The sequence below is a fragment of the Ornithorhynchus anatinus genome, chromosome X2 (assembly GCF_004115215.2).
Source record: "Ornithorhynchus anatinus isolate Pmale09 chromosome X2, mOrnAna1.pri.v4, whole genome shotgun sequence".
NCBI lineage: Eukaryota > Metazoa > Chordata > Mammalia > Monotremata > Ornithorhynchidae > Ornithorhynchus > Ornithorhynchus anatinus.
This window is the reverse complement of record NC_041750.1, coordinates 12,985,648-13,009,320: the sequence shown is the minus strand read 5'-3', so window position 1 is coordinate 13,009,320 and position 23,673 is coordinate 12,985,648.

Here is a 23,673-nt window from a genome sequence, read left to right as displayed (position 1 = left end):
CTCAGTCCCACAGTCAAGTCAGAAAATACCTGTGCCCTGCACAGAGCCCCATCCCTTGTGTTGGTTGTGGAAGCCCATTCCTCACTATTCCCCCCTTTAAGCTAACTCCATCATACACACACAAACATTCAATGGTATTTACTGAGCTATTACTGTGTGCAAAGCACTGTTCTAAGTGCTTGGGAGATTACAATACAATACAATACAATACAATAATAATAATAAGGAACCCCTAGCCTTACAGGAACCCCTAGCCTTAACTCTATCCTTACTCCATACAGGAACCCGAGCACTAACCTTAAACCTAACTTTAAACCTAATCCTAAATCTAAATCTAAACTTAAGCCTTTTCCTAGGCCTAGCCCTAGCCATGACCTAACCCCTAACCTTAACTTTTGCCTTTAGTGTAACCCTAATCTAACCTAACTGTAACACTACCCTAACTCTGATTCTGACCCTTACTATATCCCTAACTTGAACCCTAACCCTAATAATGACTCTAACCCTAGCTCAGATCCTAACTCTAACCCTAACCTTACCCCAAGTCTTAACCCTAACCCTAATTCTAACCATACCCATAATGGTAACCTGAACCCCAAACCTTAATACTAACCCTACCCCAAAGCCTAGCCCTAGCCCTAACCCTAAGCCTAGCATTTACTCTTACCCTGGGCCTAGTCACAACCCCCAACCCTAACACTAACCCTTACTCTGGGCCTAGCCCAGGCCCTAACCTTAACTCTAACCCTAACCCTAAACCTTAGCCCTAAATTTAGCTTCAAGTCTCACCCTAACCCTAAACCCCAAGGGCTAACCTTGACTCTAACCCTAGTTTTAAGCCTAACACTATCTCTAACCCTTGTTCTAGCACTAGCCATGACCCCAAACTGAAACCTAACACTAGGTCTACCTCAAACCCTAACTCTACCCAGAGCCCTGACAATAACCGTGGGCAGGAATTATCTCTCTTTATTGTTGTATTATATTTTCCAAGTGCTTAGTACAGTGCTCTGCCCTCAGTAAGCACTCAATAAATATGATTGAGTGAATGAATAACCTTAACTGTAACCATATATCTAAATCTATCCCTAACCCTTAGCTTAAACTTAACCTTAACTCTACTCCTAACCATAACTCAAGCCTTAACCATAACTTAACCCTAGTAGTTACTCTAATCCTAACCCTATAAAAAATCCTATCCTGAACCCTCGGCCTAGTCCTAGCCCTAAACCTAACCCTAGCCCAAGCTCTAACCCTAACTCTTAACCCTAACATTAACCCTACTCCTAAGCCTAACCTTAAATATAACATTCACCATAACCCTGGGCCTAGGCATAACCCCAATCATAGCACTAGTCCTAGGCCTAGCCCCAGCCCTAACACTAACGCTAATCCTTACCCTACCCCTTAGCCCAAATTTAACCCCTAGTCGTAAGGTCATTCCTAACTCTAATTGTAAACCTAACTCTATTTCTAGCTCTAGTTCTAGTCCTAGCCATAATACTAACCTTAGCCCTAACCCTAACTTTAACGCAACCCTAATTCTAAGCCTTTCTAACACTAATTTTAACCCTAATCATAACTCTAACACAATCCTTAACCCTATCCTAAGCCTAGCCCTCACCCCAGCCATAACCCTCAACATAACACTGACACAGCCCTAACCATAATCCAAGCCCTAGACCAAATCCTAAAGCTAATCCTAGCTCTAATCCTAAACCCCATCATAACCCTAAACCTAAAACTAATGTTATCCCCACACCTAATCCCAACTTTTACCCCTAGGCCTAAAGTAACCTTAACAATAACCCTAGCCCTAACCCTAACACTAACACTAATTCTAAATGTAAACCTAGCCTGAACATTAGCCCTAACACTAATCCTAACCCTAAAGCTAATGCTAATCCTAGGCCTAACCTTAGCACTATCCCTAACCTGAGCCCTAGCACTAACCATAAACCTAATCCTAGCCAGAGACATATTCCTAACCCCAACTCTAGCCCTAAATCCAGCCATAATCCTAACCCTCATCCTATCCCTTACACTAATTCTAGCCATAACCCTAAACCCTTAACTCTAACCCTAGCCTAGGACTAGACAACCCTAACCCTATCTCTAACACTAATCCTAATGATTGCCCTAAGTATCGCCCCAGCCATAACCTTAACTCTAGCCCAAGGCATAACCTCAAGCCTACCACTGACCCTAACCCTAACCCGAACCTAACTCTAACCCTTAGTTAACCCTAACCCAAAACCTACACCCAGCCCTAACCCTAAAAGTAGCCCTAACCCTAACTCTAAGCCTAACTTTAACTTTAGCCCTAACCATAACCCTAACCCTAACCCTAACACTAATCCTAAACCTAACTTTAACTTTAACCCTAACCACAGCCACAGGACTAGGGCTAAACCTACCCTTACCTTTTCCCTCACCCTTACAGGAGCCCTAAATAAAAACCCTAACTCTAACCCTAATCCTAATCTTCACTCTAAACCAACCCTAGCCCTGGATCTAAAAAGAACCCTTACCCTAACCTTAACCCAGTCCTAGCTCCATCCATAACCCTAGCCCTAACCCTACTCTAACCCCAATGCGTAAATCCTACTCTATATCTAACCCTAACTCTAACCCCAACCTGAATCCTAAACCTGACCATAGCCCAAACACTCACCCTAGCCCTTTCCCCCACCCTAACCTTATCCTTAATGCTAACCCTAGCCCTTTCCCCAACTCTAACCCTATCCTTAATGTGAACCTTATCCTTTGCTGTAGCCTAACCCTAACATAAACCCTAGCTTCAGCCCTAACCCTTAAAGCCCTAAACCTAACTCTAAATCTACCTTCCACTATCCCTACCCTCCACACTAACCCTAACCCTAATCCTAGCCCTCGGAAGAGTAGTAGCCTTAATCCTAACACTAACCTTAACCCTTACTCTAACCCTAATATGAATCCTAGCCCTAACCTTTGCCCTAACCCTAAAACTACCCCAAACCTTAACCCTAATCTAACCCCTAACTCTAACTCTAACCCTAGTCCTAACCTTAAACCTAATCCTATCCTTAATCTTAACCCTCACCCTAAAAGTAATCTTTACCCATCCCAGAGTCCTAGTCCTAACCCTAATCCTAAAGTTGACCCTAACCCTACTGCCAAACTTAATCTTCTCTCTACCCTTATCTCTCATCCCCCTCACCTACAGAAGCTGAACTCAGTCATTGAGGAAGAACTGACAACAGCCCTTCCCCCTGACAGGGCAGTGGCCCAGCCCAGCGACCACAAGAGAAGGCAACAGATGGATACCTGCTTTACCAGAGGGGAGCTCTCTGACCTCCAAGCAAAGTAATGGAAATCCCCATTAGAGAGTTGGATAGAGTAGTGTCATAGGCTTTGGTGAAGTGGCATGATGGTGATTATGCTTCTGCCCGAGGAAGTCAAAGATCTCCAAGTGGCATATAAAAAGAGAATGCAGCCCCAACGGGGGTGGGACCTGTATTCTCGCTATGGGAGGCAGCTGTGGGTCTGGTGTGGGCAATTCCCGAAAGGATAGGGAAGGTCTCACCGAGAAGTAGGCCACCCTGGAGGATCTTGAGAGACTGCTAAGAAAGCTAACAATAGAGAGTGTTCTGAATGACCATCTGAGTGGGACAGATCTGATGGTTCAGAGGGTAACAGATAGGGTCTTCGTAAGCTCACCCAGCAAGTGGCCCCCTGGGGGTGGGGGCCTAGGTTCTTAGCCCTGGAATTGGAAGCCATAAGGGAGCAAGTGGAGTTGCTCCTCAAGCTTGGGGATGTCACCTCAGCAGCCTGAGGATTGGGTGATCCATAACCTCATTTTGGATCCGATACCATGGATAGGATCTCAGCGATTCTAAGAGAATTGGCCCAGATGGCAGACAGGGATAGAACATGGGAAGCCTAGAAGGACCAGCCTCCACCCAACGGTGGACTCAGCCCACGAAATGGAGACTGACCTCGAGTTACCTTCCAGCACTAGCTCTGGAACTCCCTGCCTCCCTCCTGAAGCAGGATTCCCACAGGACTAATTAGATGGATTATCTACCCCGATCCTCCAACAGTTGTGGCAAAAGGGTCTCAGGGGAAACCCGGGGGTGGGGGTGGGGGCGGGCCTCTGGAGAAGGGGGAGGAGACTAAACTCTAACCCCTACTCTAAATCTAATCCCATCGACCCTGTCCAAATGTTAGCTTCCCCCAGTGATTCGAAGCAGGCACTCTCCAAACTCAGCCCCGAGGAGGTCCTTATGGTAACAGGGAAGTGGTGGGTTCTCTTCATCGTGGACCTGGGGTTTTGATGATAACCTAATTTTTATGACAATCGAGAGTGATGCCAAGAGGCTTTGATGGTTAGAAGGACATATTCTGGTATCTGGGGTCTTGGGACAGGTCACGGAATGTGACTTGGTCCAAGTATCCCTAAACACTGCCAAGAGGAGATGTCTGAACTACACTAGCAGTTGGGTGGATTTCATTGCTTGAAATGGACATCCTTGTACAGACCCAGCTGAACCCCGATGATGGAGTATGGACTTTGGCTTTTGACCATGGAGAAAGACAGAAACAGAGCAGACTTGGAGGGACCAGGTCTTTACTGATGAAGAGACCACCATTACTACCACCCCCAACCATCACTGATATTCGCCAGTACCAAATTCCCCCAGTGACTCACGCTGCTGTGACCAAACTGTTGAAGGACTTGTTGGCCAGGAGGCTAATGCGGTGAGCAAACACTCCATTCAATTCACTGGTGTGGCCAGCACAGATGTCAGATGGGGCCTGGTGGGTGACAGTGGACTATTGGTCCCTGAACACCCAGGCTGGACCATTGCATGCTGCTGTCCCTTCCATGGAGGAAATTCTCAACCAGATGGAAGTCCTATCCCCAACATTCATTCATTCAATAGTATTTATTGAGCGCTTACTATGTTCAGAGCACTGTACTAAGCGCTTGGAATGTACAAATCGGCAACAAACAGATAGAGACAGTCCCTACCCTTTGACGGGCTTACAGTCTAATCGGGGGAGACAGGCAGACAAGAACAATGGCAATAAATAGAGTCAAGGGGAAGAACATCTCATAAAAAACAATGACAAATAAATAGAATCAGGGTGATGTACATCTCATTAAACAAAATAAATAGGGTGATGAAGATATGTACAGATGAGCAGACGAGTACAGTGCTGAGGGGGTGGGACAGGAGAGGGGGAGGAGAGGGAAAGGGGGTAGAAGAGGGTTTAGCTGCAGAGAGGTGAAGGGGGGGTAGAGGGAGCAAAGGGAAAAAGGGAGGAGCTCAGTCTGGGAAGGCCTCTTGGAAGAGGTGAGCTTTAAGTAGGGATTTGAAGAGGGGAAGAGAATTAGATTGTCGGAGGTGAGGAGGGAGGGCATTCCAGAACTGCAGGAAGACGTGGCCCAGGGATCGACGGCGGGATAGGCGAGACCGAGGGACAGTGAGGAGGTGGGCGGCAGAGGAGCGGAGCGTGCGGGGTGGGCAGTAGAAAAAGAGAACAGAGGAGAGGTAGGAAGGGGCAAGGTGATGGAGAGCCTTGAAGCCTAGAGTGAGGAGTTTTTGTTTTGAGCGGGGGTTGATAGGCAACCACTGGAGGTTTTTAGGAAGGGGAGTAACATGTCCAGAACGTTTCTGCAGGAAGATGAGCCGGGCAGCGGAGTGAAGAATAGACTGCAGCGGGGTGAGAGAGGAGGAAGGGAGATCAGAGAGAAGGCTGACACAGTAGTCTAGCTGGGATATAACGAGAGTCTGTAGCAGTAAGGTAGCCGTTTGGGTGGAGAGGAAAGGGCGGATCTTGGCGATATTATAAAGGTGAAAGACCAACAGGTCTTGGTAACGGATCGGATGTGTGGGGTGAACGAGAGAGACGAGTCAAAGATAACACCGACATTGCGGGCCTGAGAGACGGGAAGGATGGTCGTACCATCCACGGTGATAGGGAAGTCTGGGAGAGGACCGGGCTTGGGAGGGAAGATGAGGAGCTCAGTCTTGCTCATGTTGAGTTTTAGGTGGCGGGCAGACATCCAGGTAGAGACGTCCTGGAGGCAGGAGGAGATGCGAGCCTGAAGGAAGGGGGAGAGGACAGGGGCAGAGAGGTAGTTCTGCATGTCATCTGCGTAGAGATGGTAGTCGAAGCCATGAGAGCGAATGAGTTCACCAAGGGAGTGAGTGTAAATGGAGAACAGAAGAGGGCCAAGAACTGACCCTTGAGCAACTCCAACAGTTAAAGGATGGGAGGGGGAGGAGGTGCCTGCGAAGGAGACCGAGAATGACTGGCCAGAGAGATACGAGGAGAACCAGGAGAGGATGGAGTCCGTGAAGCCAAGGTGAGATAAGGTGTGGAGGAGAAAGGGACGGTCGAAAGTATCAAAGGCAGCTGAGAGGTCAAGGAGGATTAGAATGGAATAGGAGTCATTGGATTTGTCAAGAAGGAGGTCATGGGTGACCTTAGAGAGAGCAGTCTCGGTAGACTGGAGGGGACGGAAGCCAGATTGGAGGGGGTCCAGGAGAGAATGGGAGTTAAGGAATTCTAAGCAGCGAGTGTAGATGACTCGTTCTAGGATTTTGGAAAGGAAGGGTAGTAGGGAGATAGGGCGATAACTGGCAGGGGAAGTGGGGTCGAGAGCAGGTTTTTTTAGGATGGGGGAGACGTGGGCATGTTTGAAGGCAGAGGGGAAGGAGCCAATGGAGATTGAGTGGTTAAAAATAGAAGTTAAGGAAGGGAGGAGGGCAGGGGCGATGGTTTTTATAAGGTGAGCGGGAATGGGTTCCGAGGCGCAGGTGGAGGGGGTGGCACTTGCGAGGAGGGAGGAGATCTCCTCTGAGGATACTGCAGGGAAGGATGGGAAAGTAGGGGAGAGGGTTGGGGGGGAGGGGAGAGGGGAAGGGGTGACTTTAGGGAGCTCAGACCTGATTGTGTTGATTTTTGTGATGAAGTAGGTGGCCAGATCATTGGGGGTGAGAGATGGGGGAGGGGGAGGAACAAGGGGCCTAAAGAGAGAGTTGAAGGTCTGGAACAATTAGGGTTGACGGGCATGGGTGTCGATGAGCGTGGAGAAGAAGTTTTGCCCGGCGGAGGAGAGGACAGAATTAAGGCAGGAAAGGATAAATTTGAAATGTATGAGATCGGTTTGGTGCTTGGACTTGCGCCAGCAGCACTCAGCAGCTTGAGCATAGCAGCGTAGGAGGCGGACAGAGGAGGTGATCCAGGGCTGTGGATTAGTGGAGCGAGAGTGGCGGAGGGAAAGGCGGGCAAGAGAGTTGAGATGAGTAGAGAAGGTGGAGTTGAGAGCGGAGACCTGATCATCGAGAGTGGGAAGTGAAGATGGGGGGCAAGGTGGGGAGAGATGCTTTTGGAAAGACGGATGGGATTGAGAGAGCAGAGGTCTCTGTGGGGGAGTAGCAAAGATTTGCAGGGGGAGGGAGTGTGAGAGATGAGGCAGGTGAGAAGGTTATGGTCAGAGAGAGGAATTTCACAGTTGGTGAGGGAGGAGATAGTGCAGTGGTAGGAGATGATGAGATCGAGGGTGTGACCGAGTCGGTGAGTGGGCGCGGTATGGTGGAGCAGGAGGTCGGCTGAGTCGAGGAGGGATAGCAGGCGGGTGGCAGAGGACTCATCGGGTACATCCATGTGGATGTTGAAGTCTCCGAGGATCAGAGTGGGCAGAGAGAAGGAGAGAAGGAAGGTGAGGAAGGGCATGAATGGCAGCCATCGATGTGAAAGACATGTTCTTCATGGTACCACTCCAGGACCAGGACCAGGATCAGGATAGGTTTGCCTATACTTGTGAGGGGAGACAATACACCTTTATGTACTTACCCCAGGGATTCAAGCACAGTCTTACCATCATGCACAAGGCACTGGCCCAAGAGACGATTTGGGTCCACCTTTCAGCCAGCGTTACCATCCTCCAGTACACAGATGATATCCTGGCCGGGAACATGAACAGGAATCAGTGGCAACAGCCCTGAAAGCAATCATCAAACACTTGAAGGACCTGGACATACCCCCAAAGAAGATCCAAGTACTGGCCCAACATAGTTCCTGGACCTATCATGAGAAAGGGGTCAAGAGTGGTACCAGAAACCAATATGACCACTCTAGCAACACTACCAAGCCCTACCTCTAAGGAAAACTTCCGGTCAGCCCTGGGAATGTTGGGATTTTGGAGGAACCAGGCCCTAGGATTAGTAATTTGGGCCCGGCCTTGGTTCTCCCTTCTCAAGAAAGGTCCCCAGTGGGAATGGAGGAAGATGCACGAGGTAGCCTTGCATGGGATCATCCAAGCCATGCAACAATATGGAGCCTTCAGACCCCTCAGTAGGAAAAGACCGCTTGTCTTACACGTCGGGGTCAGAATCGCCAGAAGGCAGTATGGCCCATGGCAAGGGAATTCCCCGCAGATCCAAATCCTGATCACGTTCAGATCAGTGGGATTCAAAGGAATTCAGAATCACTATTCCCCTTGGGAGAAGACGATCATGGGGGAATAGGAAATTGAGCTGCACTTTGCCGCCCCCCCCCAATCTTAAAGCAGGTTTGGGAGGCCACTCCAGTGCCCCCTGGCGTCGGCAACACCTTGACCATCCAGAGGAAGGTCATGTATGTGGCCCATAGAGACTGGACAGAGGGCAGGCCTACGCTGCAAAGATGCCTCACTGAGGTGGCTGTACTGTACCCCAGAGGACCATCTGTCATTTCCTTGGATCCACAGTCACGCAGCTTCAAGATACCCAGGTGTGGAACTGAATTTGGTTTACAGAAACCAGTGCTTACTGGGAAAGTGGCCAGTGGATAGTGCAAGCAGCAACTCTGTGCCCATCCATGGGATGGGGGTCACTGAGGAAGTCGAAGGGTCCGTCCACATGGTGGAGTTATTGGCCAGAGCTGCTGCTTATTCACACAGACTCATGGCCCTCTTTTTAAAGTGCAACCATGTGGGCCACTGCCTGGGAAGTCCACAAGGGAAAAGCCCAAGCTTGGAAATTCTGTGGAAAGGAGCTGTAGCGAGAGTGGCTGGAAATTGCGTTTGCGTGATCTTTGCATGTCAGATACATTGGATGCACATGACAGGGGCTCTGATCTTACCGCAATGAACTGGAACAAAGAAGTGCATCATCTGACACAAATTCAGGGGTGGTCCCAGATCCCAGACCAAAAATTGTTGGACTAGATCGACCAAGAGATGGGGGAATGCAGGGCCTGGTGAGTCAGATGGCCGGTCACAAGGAAGCAAGCATATTCATTCATTCAATCCTATTCCTTGAGCGCTTATTATTTGCAGAGCTAAAGCACTGTACTAAGCGCTTAGGAAAGTACAATACAATAGCAAACTGTCACATTCCCTGCCCACAATGAGCTCACAGTTACAGTGGGGAGACAGATATCAATACAAATAAATAATATTGCAGATATGTACATAAGTCCTTTGGGGCTGAGAGGGAGGAAGAACAAAGGGACCCAATCAGGGTGATGCAGAAAGGAGTGGGAGATGAGGAAAAGTGGGGCTTAATCTGGGAAAGCCTCTTGGAGGAGATGCAGTAGGGGTAGAGTTGGGATTAGGTTTAGGGCCAGGGTTAGCTACAGGGCAATTTGTCGCCCTTAACAAGAGTTACAGATTGAGCACCATTCTTTGGGTTGAAAGTTCCCATCTCCACAATAGCCAGACATGCAGCCTTGAGGATTTAGACTTAGTTTTAAGGTTAGAGCTAAGGTTAGAGTCAGTTAGTGTTAGGGTTAGGTTTAAAGTTGGGGTGAAGTTTAAGGTTAGGGGTTGGATGTAATTTGGTGTTAGGTTTAGGCCCAAGGATAAGGTTAGGTTAATTTTTTGTCCTGAAGAACTACAATTACAGAGACATACTTGGGGCTGAAAATTTCCACAGGCACAGGGCCATAGACCCATTTCTGGGAGTTAGGGTTAGAGTCAAGATTAGGGTTAGGGATAGGGCTAGGGCTAAGACTAGAATCAGTTTGATGCTTAAGGTTAGTTTTAGGGTTAGGTTTAAGGTTCTGGTTAAGGTCAGCACTTAGTCTAGGGTCAGGATTTAGGCCTTTAGGGTTAGAGTTAAGGTTATTGCTCTTGTTAGCATTGTGTTAGGTGAATTTTAGGGTTGTGGTCCTGTTGAGGGTCAGGACAATTTCTTGCTCTGGGACAGTTTGAGACTGAATGACATTTTTGGAATTGGAAGAGCTCACTCACACACACCTCCAGATACGCTTCCGGAGGCCGGAGAGTTAGGGTTAGGTTAGGTTAGATTAGGGTTAGGTGTAGGTTTAGGGCTAGGGTTAGGTTGAGAATTGGGGTTAGAGTTATGGCTAGGGTCAGGGCAAGCATTAGGGATAGGGTTAGGGTTTGCTTTAGGGCTAGGGAAAGGTTTAGGTTTTAGGTTAGTGCTAGGGTTAGTAATTAGTGTTCTTTGTTAGTGTGAATGCTAGCTTTAAAGTTAGGGCTAAAGGGACAGCTAGGGCTAATGTCAAAGTCAGGTCTAATTAGGATTAAGAGTAAGGTCATTTTTAAGTTAGAGGGTTATTGTTTGATTTATGACTAGGATTATTCATTCATTCATTCATTCAATCGTATTCAATGAGTGCTTACTGTATGCAGAGCACTATACTAAATGCTTGGAAAGTATAATTCGGCAATAGACAATTCCTACCCAACAATGGGCTTGCAATCTAGAAGGGGGAGACAGACAACAAAACAAAACAAGTAGACAGGCAACACTACCATCAGAATAGATGAATAGAACCATGGATAAATGCACATCACAAATAAAATAAATAGAGCAATATATACATAGAAATATATTCAAGTGCCATAGGGAGGAGAAGGGTGCAGAGCAGAGGGAGGGAGTAAGAGCAATGGGGAGGGGAGGAGGAGCAGAGAGCTGATTAGGGTTGGGTTAGAGTTAGGGCAAAGCCTAGGCCTAAGTCTAGGGTTTTGATCAATGTTGCGGATAGGTTTTGGAATGAGGTCTGGGTCAGGGGTTATGGCTAGGGCTGGGATTAGGGTTAATATTGGGGTTACAACTAGGGTTAGAGCTAAATTTCAGGTTTGGTTTAGGGTTAGCAGTAGGGCTAGGGCTAATTTGAAGAGAAGGGTTAGGCTTAGGGTTAAGGTTAAGTGTAAAGGGTTAAGGCTCAGTGTAGGGGTAGGGTTCGTATTAAAGATATCTTGCCACATGTCCACTCTGTGATTTTGGTCAAATGACTTAACTTCTCTGTGCCTCAATTACCTCATCTGTAATAGGGGGATCAAGACAGTGATGCTTATGTGAGACACTGACTGTGTCCAACCTGATGCCCTTGAATCAACTTCAGCGCTTCAGCCAGTGCTTGACCCAAAGTAAACTCTTAACAAATGCCACAGTTTTTTTATCATTATTCTAATGATGTTGAATAGAGAGGGTTAAAGTTAGTGGGAGTCTTAAGGCTAAGCCTAGTGCTAAGGTTAGGGTAAGAGTTATCTTTAAGGTTAAGGTTCTGTAAAGGATAATGTTAGGGCTAGAGGTAGGGTTAGGTTTAGATTTAGCGTCAGAGTTCAGGTTGGGATTCTAGTTAGGATTAGGTTTAGGTTTATGGTTAGGGCCAGGATCAGGTTAGACCTATGCTGCAAGGATACAAGGATAGGCTTATGTTTTGATTTAGAGTGGGGTTAAGGTTAGGGTTAGGGATATGCTTTGTGTGAGAGTTATGGTTAATTGTACGCTTGAGGCTAGGCCTAGGGTGTAGGATTATGGTTAGATTTAGGGCTAAGCCTAGGGCTAAGATTGGGTGTAGAGATAGGGTTAGACTTGGGGTTTAGTTTATGGTGAGGGTCCAGGGTTAGTGTTACAGTTAGTTGTAGACTGTAAGCTAAGGGTCAGGCTAGCATATGGTTAGGGTTAGAGCTAGGCCTAGGGCTTGGCTATCATTACATATAGGGTTTGGGTTTGGGTTAGGGATAGTGTTAGGATAGGATTTGGCCTAGGGATAGGTCTTGGGGTAAGGTTTGTTTTTTGGGTCAGATTGAGGTTTAGTGCTATGGTTAGTGTTAACTCTAAGGGCTAGGGTTAGGATTATTTTGGGGCTAGGGTTGGGGTTAGAATTGGGGTTAGTCTTAACAGCTAGGACTACATCTAGGGCTAGAGTAGGGTTAGAGTTATGGCTAGGTTTAGGGTGATGGTTAGGATTTGTGTTATGGGTATGATTAGTATTAGGTCTAGGGCCAATCTAGGGTTAGGGCTAGGATTAAGAGTCATATTAGGGTTAATTTAGGGTTAGCTCTAGGGCTAGGTTTAGGGTTAAAATTAAGGACGGAACTAGAGTTATGGTTGGGTAAGGGTTAACGTTAAATTTACTACCAGGCCTAGTGCTAATTTCAGAATTAAGATTATGGCCAGGACTAGAAATAGGATTAGGGATGGGGTTAGGTTTCCAGATAAATATAGGTTTTGGGTTTAGATTTTGGTTAAGCTACAGTTAGGGCTCGGGCTGAGTGGTAGGGTTAGGGCTAGGAAGAGGGTTATGGTTGAGGTTATAATTAGAGATTGGGCCAAGTTTAGGGTTAATGCCATGGTTAGTGTTGGGGTTAGGCTTACAGTTAGGGTTAGCGCTTAGAGTTAGAATTTGACTCAGGCTGAGGATTAATGTTGTCACCACGGTTTGGGCTAAGGTTAGGGTGACGGTTAGAATTAAGGCAATCTGTAGCCCTGCCATAGTTTTGAGGGCTGGAAGAGATCACACACATGGACCCCCGCCCCCCCTCCCACACCACCACATGTTGGGAAGTTAGGGTGAAGTTTATGCCTCGGTTTTTTAACCTAAATTGCTTTAACTCTAACCCTAGGGTGAGGGTTAGGGTTCAAGTCAGCTTTATTGTTAAGTTTAAGATTAGTTTTATTAACACTCGGGTCAAGGTTTTGTTAGGGGTAGATCTAGGCCAAAGGTTATTGTTAGGTACAGGTTTTTGGGTTAGGGCTGGGGCTAGGCCTAGGGCTAGGCTAAGAGTATATGTTAGGGTTATGGTGAGGTGTAGAGTTAGTATTAGTGATACAGTTAGGGTTAAGGACCAGGGTTTATGGTTCGGGTTTGGGTTATAAATACGTTTAGGAATAGATTAGGGTTATGGATTGGATTAAGGCCAAGGAAAAAGGTAGGTTTAGGATTACAGTGAGGCTTAGGGTTTAGGGTTAGTGCTAGGTGTATAGTGTTCGGGATAAGGTAAGTGTTAGGTCTAGTGTTTGGTTTAGCACAGTTGGTTGCCCTAGAGAATGTGTGAAAAGCATTTCAGGGCTGGAAGAGGCCACTCACACAGCCTCGAGACAGGCTTCTGTAACCCCCATGGAATTTAGCATTAAGGTGCGGATTAGAGTTAGGGATAGGTTTAAGTTGAGGGGTAGAGTTAGGGTTGGGCTTAGGGTAAGGGCCAGGATTAGGGTTAGGAACCTGCAAAGTATCCAGGGCCAGAGGTAGAAGCAGTGTGGCTCAGTGGAAAGAGCACGGGATTGGGAGTCAGAGGTCATGGGTTCAAATCCCAGCTCTGCCACTTGTCAGTTGTGTGACTGTGGGCAAGTCACTTAACTTCTCTGTGCCTCAGTTCCCTCATCTGTAAAATGGGGATTAAGACTGTGAGCCTCACATGGGACAACCTGATTACCCTGTATCTACTCCAGGGCTTAGAACAGTGCTCTGCACACAGTAAGCGCTTAACAAATATCAACATTATTATTAGGTTCATTATTCATAATAATAATAATGATTACATTTGCTAAGCAGTTCCTATGTAAAGCCACCCTCAGGCATCCCCAGACACACTTTGGGAATGCAGGGAGTTAGGGCTAGGATTAAAGTTAGGGATAGGAATAGGGTTGGGGTAAGGGTTAGGGTTATGGCTAGAGTCACGACAAGCTCTATGGAAAGCATTAGGGCTTTGTTTAAGGCTAGGGCAAAATTTAGGTTTAAGGTTAGGGCTAGGGTTGGTAATTAGGGTACGTCATTAGTCTAAATATTAACTTTAGTGTTAGGGTGCTCCCTCCCCTCCCATCCTAACCCTCTCTCCTACTTTCCCATCCTTCCCTGCAGTATCCTCAGAGGAGATGACCTCTGTCCTCGCAAGTGCCACCCCCTCCACCTGTGCGTCGGGCCCCATTCCTGGTCACCTTATAAAAACCATCGCCCCTTCCCTCCTCCTCTCCTTAACTTCTATCTTTAACCATTCATTCTCGAATGGCTTCTTCCCCTCTGCCTTCAAACATGTCCATGTCTCCCCATCCTAAAAAAAACTCTCTCTCCACCCCACTTCCCCTTCCAGTTATCATCCTATCTCCCTCCTACCCTTCCTTTCCAAAATCCTAGAACGAGTCGTCTACACTCACTGCCTTGAATTCCTCAACTCCGACTCTCTCCTGAACCCCTTCCAATCTGGCTTCCGTCCCCTCCACTCTTCCAAGACTGCTCTCTCAAAGGTCACCCATGACCTCCTTCTTGCCAAATCCAATGGCTCTTACTCTATCCTAATCCTCCTCGACCTCTCAGCTGCCTTTGACATTGTCGATCATCCCCTTCTCCTCCACACCTAATCTCACCTTGGCTTCATGGATTCCGTCCTCTCCTGGTTCTCATCTTATCTTTCCCGGTCTCCTTCGCGGGCTCCTCCTCCCACTCACATCCACTAACTGTAGGGGTTCCTCAAGGGTCAGTTCTTGGCCCTCTTCTCTTCTTCATTTATACTCACTCCCTTGGTGAACTCATTCACTCCCACAGCTTCAACTATCATCTCTATGCAGATGACACCCAAATCTACATCTCTTCCCCTGTCCTCTCCCCGTCCCTTCAAGCTCATATCTCCTCCTGCCTCCAAGACAACTCCACCTGGATGTCTGTCCACCATCCAAAACTCAACATGTCCAACACTGAGCTCCTTATCTTCCCTCCCAAACCTGGTCTTCTTCCTGACTTCCCTGTCACTGTGGACAGCACGACCATCCTTCCCATCTCACAAGCCTGCAACCTTGGTGTCATCCTTGACTCAGCTCTCTCATTCACCCCACACATCCAATCCATCACGAATGCCTGCCGGTCTCACGTTTACAATATCGCCAAGATCCGCCCTTTCCTCTCCATCCAAATGGCTATTGTTGCTGGTACAAGCTCTCATAATATCCCAGCTGGATTATTGTGTCAGCCTTCTCTCTGATCTCCCTTCCTCCTGTATCTCCCCACTCCAGTCTAATCTTCATTCCACTGCCCAGATCATCTTGCTGCAGAAGCACTCTGGGCATGTCACTCCCCTCCTTAAAAACCTCCAGTGGTTGCCTATCAACTTCCACATGAAACAAAAACTCCTCACTCTTGACTTCAAGGCTCTCCATCACCTTGTCCCCTCCTACCTCACCTCCCTTTTCTCTTTCTACTGCCCACACACACGCTCCGTTCTTCTGCCACTCACCTCCTCACTGTCCTCCGTTCATACCTATCCCACTGTCGACCTCTGGCCCACGTCTTACCGCTGTCCTGGAATGCCTTCCCTCCTCACCTCCACCAAACTAACTCTCTTCCCCTCTTCAAAGCCCTACTGAAAGCTCACCTCATCCAAGAGGCCTTCCCAGACTGAGCTACCCCTTTTCCCTCTGCTCCCTCTGCTCCCTCTCTGATCCCCCTCCGCCTTCTGCTCCTCCCCCTTTCCCCCTTCACCTCCCCTCAGCTAAGCCCCCTTTTCCTCTGCTCCTCCCCCTCCCCTTAGCACTGTGCTCATTTGTACATATTTTTATTACCTTATTTATTTTGTTAATGAGGTGTACCTCCCCTTGATTCTATTTATTGATTATGTTGTCTTGTTTTTGTCCATCTGTCTCCCCCAATTAGACTGTGAGCCTGTCAATGGGCAGGTACTGTCTCTATTGGTTGCCGAATTGTACATTCCAAGCTCTTAGTACAATGCTCTGCACAGAGTAAGCACTCAATAAATAATATTGAATGAATGAATATTGAATGAATGGAGTCAGGCCTGCAAGGAAAAGGCTGGAGAACAAAACTTGAAGGTAAAGGCTGGGAAGCTCAAACTGCAACAAGAAGTGCTCTGGGCCAGTCCTGCAAGGCAAAGGCTGGAGGCTCCAAACTGGATCGAGAAGGGTTCTGGGCCAGACATGCAAGGCAGAGGCTGGGGGCTCCAAACTGTAACGAGAAGGGTTTGGTGCCAGGCCTGAAAGGCAAAGGCTGGAGGGCCAGTTGTGAAACGAGAAAGGTTCAGGGCTAGGCCTGCAAGGCAAAGACTGGGGAACCGCTCTGGAACAAGAAGTGTTCAGGGCCCCGTCTGCAAGCCAAAGGCTGGGGGGTCAAAACTGGAAGGCAAAGGCTGGGGGGCCAAAATTGGCATGTGAAATGTTCGGGGCCAAACCAGCAAGGCAAAGGCTCGGGGGCCAAACTTGGAACGAGAAGGGTACGGGGCCAAGCCTGCAAGGCAAAGGATCAGGAGGCAAAACAGAAGGACAAATGCTGGGGGCCCCAACTGGAACGAGAAGGGATCGGGACCAGGGCTGCAAGGTAAAGACTGGGGGGAGGGGGGCCAAACTGTAATGAGAAAGGATCAGGGCCAGGCCCGCAAGGCAAAGGCTGGGGGGGGGGGTAAAACTGGAACAAGAAGGGTTCAGGCCACACCTGCAAGGCAAAGGCAGGGGGACTAAAACTGGAATGAGAAGGGGTCGCGGCCAGGCTTCCAAGGCATTTGCTGTGGTGGCAAAACAGGAAGGTAAAGGCTGCAGGGCCCAAACTGGAACAAGAAGGTTTTGGAGCCAGGCCTGCAACACAAAGTCGGGGGGGCCAAAACTGGAACGAGAAGGGTTCAGGGCCAGGCCTGCAAGGCAAATGCTGGGGTGGGGCAAAACTTGAATGCAGAGGCTGGGGGACTCAAACTGGAACGAGAAGGGTTTGAGCTGGCAGCGTGGCTCAGTGGAAAGAGCCCGGGCTTGGGAGTCAAAGGTCATGGGTTAGAATCCCAGCTCTGCCACTTATCAGCTGTGTGACTGTGGGAAAGTCATTTAAGTTCTCTGTGCCTCATTACCTCATCTGTAAAACGGGGATTATCTGTGAGCCTCACGGAGGACAACCTAATTACTCTGTATCTTCCCCAGCACTTAGAACAGTGCTCTGCACATAGTAGGCGCTTAACAAATACCAACATTATTATTATTATTATTTGGTGCCAGGCCTTCTAGGCAAAGGCTGAGAGGGAAAAACAGAAGGCCAAATGCTGGGAGACCAAAACTGGAAGGAGAAGAGTTTGGGATCAGGCCCGCAAGGCAAAGGCTGGGGGCCAGTAGTGGAAGGAATAATATCTGGGGCCAGGTCTGCAAGGCAAAGGCTGGGGAACCACAGTAGAATGAGAAGGGTTCGGGGCCAGGCCTGCAAGGCAAAGGCTGGATGGGCAAAACTGGAAAGCAAAGACTGGGATGAGGGGCAAATTGGAACGAGAATGTTTTGGGGCCAGGCCTGCAAGGCAAAGGCTGTGGTGGGGGGGCGGGGGGCAAACTGAAACGAGAAGGGTTCGGGGCCAGGACTCAAGGCATTGGCTGTGGGGTCCAAACTGGAACGAGAAGAATTCGGGGCCAGGCCTGCAAGGCAAATAATGGGGTGGGGCAAAGAGGACCGATAATGATTTGGAGCCAAGCCTGCAAAGCAAAGGCTAGGAGGGCCAAACTGGAACAAGAAAGTTTCGTGGCCTGGTCTGCGAGGCAAAGGCTGGGGGCAGTATCGGGGCCAGGGCTGCATGGTAAAGACTGGTGAGGTGAACAAGAACGAGAAGGATTTTGGAGCCTGGCTGTCAAGGCAAAGGGTGGGCATCCCAAACTGGAACAAGAAGGGTTCGAGGGCCAGGCCTTCAAGGAAAAGGCTGGGGGGGACAAAACTGGAATGTGAAGGGTTTGAGTCTAAGCAAGGCAAAAGTTGAGGATGGGTGTCGGGGGGGACTGGAAGGCAAAGGCTGGGGGCCCCAAACTGGTATGTGAAGGGTTGGTGCAAGGCCTGTCAGGCAAAGGCTGGGGGCGGCAAAACGGAAGGGCAAATGCTGGGGGGCCAAAACTGGAAGGAGAAGGGTTGGGGGCCAGGCTGGCAAGGCAAAGTCTTAGGGGGCCCAAACTGTAATGAGAAGGGCCTGGGGCCAGGCCTGCAAGGCAAAGGCTCAGGGGGCAAAACTGAAACGAGAAGGGATCAAGGCCAGGCCAGCAAGGCAAAGGCTGGGCAGACAAAACTGGAAGGCAGAGGCTGGGGGGCCCAAACTGGAATGAGAAGGGTTTGGGGCCAGGCCTGCAAGGTAAAGCCTGGGTGGTCCAAACTGGAACAAAAAGGGTTCAGTGCCAGGCCTGCAAGGCAAAAGCTGGGGGGGCAAACTGAAACGAGATGTGTTCAGGGCCTGACCTGCAAGGCAAAGTCTTTGGGGCCCAAACTGGAATGAGAAGGAACTGAGGCCAGGCCAGCGAGGCACAGGCTGGGTGGAAAAAACTGGAAGGAAAAGGCTGGGGTGCCCAAGCTGGAATGAGGTGGTTTCGGGGCTGGTCCTGTAAGGCAGAGGCTGGGGGGCCCAAACTGGAATGAGAAGGGTTCAGGGACTGACCTGCAAGACAAAAGCTGGGGGGTAAAACTGGAAGTCTAAGGCTGGGTGGCCAAAAAAGGAACCAGAAGGGTTTGGGGCCAAGCCTGCAAGGCAAAGGATGAGGGGGGAAAACTAGAATGCTAAACTGGGTGGCCCAAATTGGAACGAAAAGGGTTCAGGGCCACGGCTGCAAGGTAAAGACTGAGGGGGCCAAACTGTAACGAGAAGGGGCTGGGGCCAGGCCTGCAAGGCAAAGGCTGGGGATCCCAAACTGGAACAAATATGGTTCACATCCCAGCCTGCAAGGCAAATACTGGGGTGATGAAACACGAAGGAAAAGGCTGGGGGGGGGGGTGGCAAACTGGAACGAGAAGGGGCCGGGGGCAGGCCCGCAATGCAATGTCTGGGGGATCCAACCTGGAACAAGAAGAGTTCGGGGCCAGGTCTGAAAGGCAAAGTCTTAGGGTGCCTAAAACTGGAACGAGAAGGGTTTGGGGCCAGGCCTGTTCCTGTTTGGGCCCCCTAGCCTTTGCCTTCCTTTTTTGCCACCCCACTATTGCCTTGCAGGCCTGGCCACCAACTCTTCTCATTCCAGTTATAGTGCCACCCCCCACCCCGAGTCTTTACCTTGCAGGCCTGGGTCTGAACCCTTCTCGTTCCAGTTTTGGCCCCCCCAGCCTTTGACTCCCACTTTTACCCCCCAGCCTTTGCCTTGCAGAGCAGGCCCCAAACCCTTCTGGTTCCAGTTTGGCCACCCCAGCCTTTGCCTTGAAGGCCTGGCCCCAAACCCTTCTCGTTCCACTATTAGCCCCCCAGCCTTTGACTCCCAGTTTTACCCCCCAGCCTTTGTCTTGCAGGCCAGGCCCCAAACCCTTCTGGTTCCAGTTTGGCCACCCCAGGCTTTGCCTTGCAGGCCTGGCCCCAAACTCTTCTCAATCCAGTTTGGGACCCCCAGACTTTGCCTTCCAGTTTTGCCCCCCTAGCCTTTGCCTTGCTGGCCTGGCCTCGATTCCCTCTCGTTCCAGCTTGGGCCCCCAGCCTTTACCTTGCAGCCCTGGCCCCGAACCCTTCTCATTCCATAGTGGTTCCCCAGCCTTTTCCTGGCAGACCTGGCACTAACACTTCTCGTTCCAGGTTGGACACCCCAGCCTTTGCCTTGCAGGACTGGTCTCGATCCCTTCTCGTTCCAGTTTGGACCACCCAGCCCTTGCATTCCGGTTTTACCCTCTCATCCTTTGCTTGCAGGTCGATCCAGTTTGGAGCCCCCAGCCTTTACCTTGCAGTTTTCCCTCCCAGCATTTTCCTTGCAGGCGTGACTCCAAAACCTTCTCGTTCCAATTTGGGCTCCCCATCTTTTGCCTTCCAGTTTTACCCCCCCCTAGCCTTTGTCTTGCAGGCCTGGCCCTGAACCCTCTCTTTCCAGTTTGGGCCTCCCAGCCTTTGCCTTCCAGTGTTGCCAGTCCAACCTTTCCCTGGCTGGCCTGGCCTCGATCCCCTCTCATGCCAGTTTGGGCCTTAAAGACATTGCCTTGCTTGTCTGGCCCTGAACCCTTCTCGTTCCAGTTTGGCCCCTAAGACTTTGCCTTCCAGGCCTGACCTTGAACCCTTCTCGTTCTAGTTTTGGCCCCCCAGCCTTTGCCTTGCAGGCCTGGCCACAAACGCTTCTCCTTCCAGTTTAGGCCCCCCAGCCTTTACCGTGCAGGCCGGGCCCCAAATCCTTCTCATTCCAGTTTGGGCCTCCCAGCCTTTGCCTTCCAGGCCTGGCCCCGAACCCCTCTCATTACATATTTGGCACCCCAGCCTTTGTGTTCCCAGCATGCACCCGAACACTTCTCTTTCCAGTTTGGGCCCCCCATCCTTTGCCTTCCAGGCCTGCCCCCCACCCAGCAATTGCTTTCAAAGCCTGGCTTCAAACTCTTCTCTATTCAGTTTTGCGCCACCCCCCCAGGCTTTGCCTTTCAGGCCTGACCCCGAACCCTTCTAGTTTCAGTTTTGCCCCCCATCCTTTTCCTTCCAGGCCGGGACCCGAACCCTTCTCGTTCCAGTTTTGGCCTCCCAGCCTGGACCCCAAAACCTCTCTTTACACTTTTGGGCCTGAGCCTTTGCCTTCCAGGACTTGCTCGGAACTCTTCTTCTTCCAGTTTGGCCCTCCCAGCGTTTGTCTTCCACTTTTGCCCGCCGAGCCTTTGCCTTGCAGGCCTGGCACCAAAAACTTCTCTTTCCATTTTGTGGACTTATAGGTTTGGCCCCGAGCCTGTGCTTTGCAGGCCTGTCCCCAAACTCTTCTTGTTCCATTTTTTGCTCCCTAGGCTTTGCTTTACCATTTTGCCCGCCTAGCCTTTGCCTTGCAATTCTGACCCCGAACTCTTTTTGTTCTAGTTTGGGTTACCCAGCCCTTGCATTCCAGTTTTGCCCTCTCATCCTTTGCCTTGTTAGCCTGGCCTCTATCACTTCTTGTTCCAGTTTCAGCCCACCAGCCTTTGACTTCCAGTTTTAACCCCCAGCCTTTGCCTTGCAGGCCTGGCCTGAACCCTTCTCCTCCCAGATTTGCCCCCCCCCCCCCCAGCATTTGCCTTTCCGTTTTGCCTCCCCAGCTTTAGCCTTGCAGGCCTGGCACCAAACCCTTCCCGTTCCAGTTTGGGCCCCCTAAGACTTTGTCTTGCAGACCTGGCCCTGAACCCTTCTCCTCCCAGATTTGCCCCCCCCAGCATTTGCCTTTCCGTTTTGCCTCCCAGCCTTTCCCTTGCGGGCCTGGCACCAAACCCTTCACGTTCCAGTTTGGGACCCCCAGTCTTTGCCTTCTCATTTTGCCCCCCAATCTTAGCTTTGCAGACCTAGTCCTAAACCCATCTCCTTCCATTTTGGGCTCTCCTGCCTTTGCCTTGCACACTTGGCCCCAAACTCTTCTCCTTTCTGTTTTGCGACCACCCCCCAACCATTGTCTTCCAGTTTTGCCCCAGAACCTTTGCCTTGCTTGCCTGGCCCAGAACCCTTCTCGTTTCACTATTGCCCCTCCCAGCCTTTGCCTTGCAAGCCTTGGCCTGACCTCTTCTCCTTCCTGTTCCCCTCACTGACCAAGCATTTGCTTGCCCTGAATCCTTTTCATTCCATTTCGGGCTTCCTAGACTTCGCTTTGCAGGCCTGACCCCAACCTTTCCCGTTCCTGTTTGGGCCCCCCAGCCTTCGCTTTCCAGTTTTGCCTTCTCCCCAGCCTTTGCTTTGCATGTCTGGCCCACAACCCTTCAACTACACAGATGACACCCAAATCTACATCTCCCTCTACCTCTGTTCTCTCTCCCTCCTTCCAAGATCATATCTCTTCCTGCCTCCAGGACATCTTCAACCTGGATTTCCTCATGTCACCTAAAACTCAACATGTCCAAGACTGAGCTCTTTATCTTCCCCTCCAAACCTTGTCCTCTCTTTGACTTTTCTGTCACTGTGGACGGCACTACCATCTTTTCCGTCTCACAAGCCCACAACCTGGGTATTATATTTGACTTTGCTCTATCATTCACCCCTTATCCCAATCCATCACCAAAACCTTCCTGTCTCACCTTCACAACATCGCCAAGATCCACCTTATCCTCTCCATCCAAACTGCTACCTAGCTGGTACATTTCTCATAATATCCCGACTGGATTATTGCAGCAGCCTCCTCTTTGATCTCACATCCAACTGACTCTCCCCGATTCAGTCTATACTTCACTCTGCTGCCTGGATTATCTTTCTACAGAAACGCTCTGGACATGTTACTCCTCTTCTCAAAAATCCCTAAGGGTTGTCTATCATCAACCTTTGCATGAAGCAAAAACTCCTCACTCTCTCCTTCCTTCCTCTTTCTTACCTCGCCTCCTTTCTCTCCTTCTTCAGCCCATCCCTGTACACTCTGCTCCTCTGCGGTAACCTCCTCAGTGAACCCCGATCTTGCTTGTCCCACCTTCAATCCCTGGCCTACATTTTACCGCCTACCTAGAATGGGTTGAAGTTAAATTTCGGTTTTGGTCTAAGCTTAGCCATAAGGCTAGGGCCAATTTGAAGGGAAGGGTTAGGCTTAAATTTAAGATTATTGTAAAGAGTAAGCCCCAGTGTAAGGGTAGTATCCGTGTTAGAGGTATCTTGCCACATGTCTACTCTGTGATTTGGGACAAATCTCTTGACTTCTCCAAGTCTCAATTACCTAATTTGTAATATGGTGATCAAGACAGTGAGACACTGTGTCCAACCTGATGCTCTTGTATCTACTCCAGCGTTTCAAAAAGTGCTTTGCCCAGAGTAAGTGCTTCACAAATGTTACAGTTTTTATCATTATTCTTATGATGATGAATATGTAGGGTTAAGTTTCGTGAGAGGCCTAAGACTACACTTCAGGTTATGGTTACAATGAGACTTACCATTATGGTTAAGGTTCAGTAACGGATAATGTTAAAGTTTAGGTTTAAAGTATAAGTTCGGGGTAGGACTATGATCAGGATTGGGTTTAAGTTTAGGTTTATGAATAAGGCCAAGATCAGGTTTGACCTAGGCCACAAGTATATGAGAATAGGATTATGTTGGAATTTAGAGTGGAGTTAAAATTAGGGTTGAGATTATGGTTAGTTGTAGACTTGAGGCTGAGAGTAGGGCTAAGATTATGGTTGAGTTTAGGGTTAAACCTAGGGCTAAGATTGGGTGTAGAGATAGAGTTAAGCTTGGGGTTTAGGTTATGATGAGGGTTTAGGATTGGTGTTATGGTTAGTTGTAGATTGAAGGCTAAAGGTAGGGCTAAAGAATGGCTAAGGTTAGAGCTAAGCTTAAGGCTTAGCCAAGGTGAAGAGTTTGAGTTATGGTAAAGAGTTAGTCCTGGGCTAAGTCAAAAGGTAGGGTTTGGTGTTTGGGTTAAGTTGGGATTTAGTGGTATGGTTAAAGTTAACTCTAGCTCTAAGGTTAGGATTATTTTGGAGTTAGGCTTGTGGTTAAAATTCGGGTTAGTCACAAAACCTAGGACTAGGTTTAGGGCTAAAATTAAGGTTAAGGTTATGGCTAGGTTTAGGGTGATAGGATTTGTATTAATGGTATGATTAGCATTTGGGTAAAGG